A 3,228-nucleotide genomic window follows, 5' to 3' on the forward strand; every position below is an offset into this window, starting at 1 on the left:
AGAGTTACTTGAGGTATGAATTCATCATCCATCTGAGCTATTCCTTTCCACCATTGTACCACTTGAAATATGAAATAATGTCATAAAAATACTCACTACAAAGCAAAGCAATGACCAAGTCTGTTAAACTCAATGCTGACATGTATAGAATGACAGAACTTGTCAGAATAACACACAAGCAAAGAAACAATGGAACACGATTCATAAAATATTTCAGCCTAGAATTCTATACCCACTGAAAGCATCCTTCAAAAATGAAAGCAAAATACTTTTCAGTCCAACCAAATATAATAAAATTTCATTCATAGTCAGCTTATTAAAATTAGAAATATAAAGGAAGTTTTTTTGATATGGAAAGAAAATGATACCAGATGGAAAATTAAATCTTAACGAAAGTATAAAGAGCAGCAGGAATAGTAACTATATATAAAAATATTTTACTTCTTGATTTTAATCTTCTTAAAAGATAATCGACTATGCAAAACAAAAAATAATGGTATTTTGCTGGGTTTATAAATTATGTAGAATTGAAATATAAGCCAACAATAACATAGAAGAAGAGGGAAATGGTGTAAGTTTTTTTAACAATATATATAACATGACATAATATTATTGAAAGGTAAACTGTGATATATTAAAGACATATACTGTAAAGCTTAAAGTACCTACTAAAATAGTACAACAAAAAATTATAGCTAAAATAGTCAACAAAAGAAATAATATTATAAAAATATTCAGTACAAAGCAAAACAGAAAAAGAGGGGAAAAAGAAAATAAGGAACTTACGGAATAAATAAATATCAAAGGTCAAGGGGGTAGATTAAAACTTAACTGTATTGATAATTATATTAAATGAAAATGGTCCACAATCCCCTATTAGAAGGCAGATACTGCCATTTTGGATAAGAAACAAAAAAATAAGACAATAATATGCTGTCTAAAAGAATGCTACTTTATATATAAAAACACACTTTAAAAGTAAAAAGATGGAAAAAAGACATATTATGCAAACACTAATTAAAAAACCTCCAACAAATCAGAGTGGCTATGTTAGTATTAGACAAAATAAAGTTCATAACAAGAAATATTACCAATGATAATCAGGAATATTTTACAATAATAAACATATCAATATATCAAGAAGAAGTAACAATCCTAAATTTATGTACAACTAATGAAAGAATGTCATATTTTATCAACTAAAATATGTTACTGAAAATATAAATAGACTAATTACTTTCATAGTTGAAAATTTTAACATTCTTTTCTAATAATTTGATAGAACAAAGAAAGAATTCAGTAAAGCAAGAGAAGACTTGAACAAAACAATCAAACAATTTCACCTAACTGATGTTTATGGAATACACTCAACAAAATAACACACATTCTTGCTCAGTACACATGGAGCACTCATTAAGATAGACTATATGCTGATTCATAAACCAAATCAAGGATTGAATTGGACAGAATATCTTCTTTGACTACAATAGAATTAAGTAAAAGTATTTCCAAATACTTGGAAATTAAACAACACACTTCTAAATGATCCATGGGTCAAAATCAGTCACAGAATTTATAACTGAATAAGAATAAAAACTAAACATATCAAAATTTGTGGAATAGAGCTAAAGAAATACTTAGAAACAAGCCTCTAAGATTAACTGATCTGCCCTAGCCAGTAGCTCAGGTTTTTTGAGCATCATCCTGATTTGCCAAGGTTGCAGGTTCAATCTCCAGTCAGGACACATACAAGAAGCAACCAATGAATGCATAAATGAGTGGATTGACAAACTGATGTTTCTCTCCTTTCACTCTCCCCCTTCCTCTCGCTTTCTAAAAATGAATCAATCAATAAAAAAGTTAAATGATATTAGAAAATAAAAATTAAACCAATGACTTAATATTTCACTTTCAGTAACTATGAAAAGAACAAATTAAATGTAGAAAAAGCAGAAGGGTGAAAAAATAAAGAGTGAAATAAATGAAGCAGAAGCTATAAAAAGCTGGGTTTTTGACAAGTCAATAAAATTGATAAGTTTATATATCCAGATTGATGAAGAACAAAGACAGAAGACACAAATAACCAATATCAGAAATGAAAGAAAGGATATCACCACAGATCCTATATAATGCAATTAAAAGTATAATAAAGGATTTTTTGAAAAAAAAAACTTATGCCAATAAATGTGGCAAGTAGAGGAAATGAACCAATTTCTTGAAAAATAGTAGCTACCAAAGCTTACTCAAAAGTAATACATAAATAACTAAAATAACCCTATAATGTAGACAGTGAAGTATTAGTTTAACAATTAATATGTAGAAATAAAATTAGAGGGTCAAGATAAAGATATATGCATATATGGTTAATTGATTTTTGACAAAATTGCTAATACAATTTAGTAGAGAAAGAATAATTTAAACAAATGGTGTTGGAACAATTGGATGGATATCCAAATGGGAATATAACTAGTGTGAAATGTATCAAAAATCTAAATATATGAGCTAGAAATATAATACTTTTAGAAAAAAGGAGAAAATTTTGTGAGTAAGGTGGGACAAAAATATCTTAGGACACAAATAATGAATTCTAAATTAAAATGAATAAATTTAACTTCATCAAAATTAAAACTTTTGCCTTTCAAAAGTTATGGTTGTACAAACAGACAAGTAAGCCACACACTGGGACATAATATTTTCAAAGCATATGTCTGTTAAAGGATTTGCACTCAGGATATATAAAGAATTCTTCTATCTCAATAACTACAATGGAGGCCACTCATTGAAAAAGTGGGCAAAAGATTTGGACAGAGACTTCCCCAAAGAAGATACACAAATGGAAAATAAAAATACAAAAATGTACTCAACATCATTACTCATTGGGAAAATGCAAATTAAAACCACAATAAAATACCTTTTCTAATGCACTAGAATAACTAAAAGATTGACAGCACCCTTTGTTGGTTAGGCCACCCAGCAAAGAGGAACGGCCGTACATTGCTGGTGCGGTGCAAAATGAAGAGTTAGGTAGTTTCTCAGAAAGTGAAGCAAACATCATATGTATTTTCTCAACTGAAATAAAAACTTATGTCCACATAAAGACTTGTATGTGAATTTTCATAACATTTTTATTCAAACAATCTTGAACCGATTGTGATGTATCATCCGTGCAGTGGGATACAATTCAGCAAGCAAAAGGAACAGACTGTTGATGCACATGCCAACATGGAT

Source organism: Pteronotus mesoamericanus, unplaced genomic scaffold, assembly GCF_021234165.1.
Source record: "Pteronotus mesoamericanus isolate MK-2021 breed Mesoamerican mustached bat unplaced genomic scaffold, CSHL_Meso_final contig_50, whole genome shotgun sequence".
Lineage (NCBI taxonomy): Eukaryota > Metazoa > Chordata > Mammalia > Chiroptera > Mormoopidae > Pteronotus > Pteronotus mesoamericanus.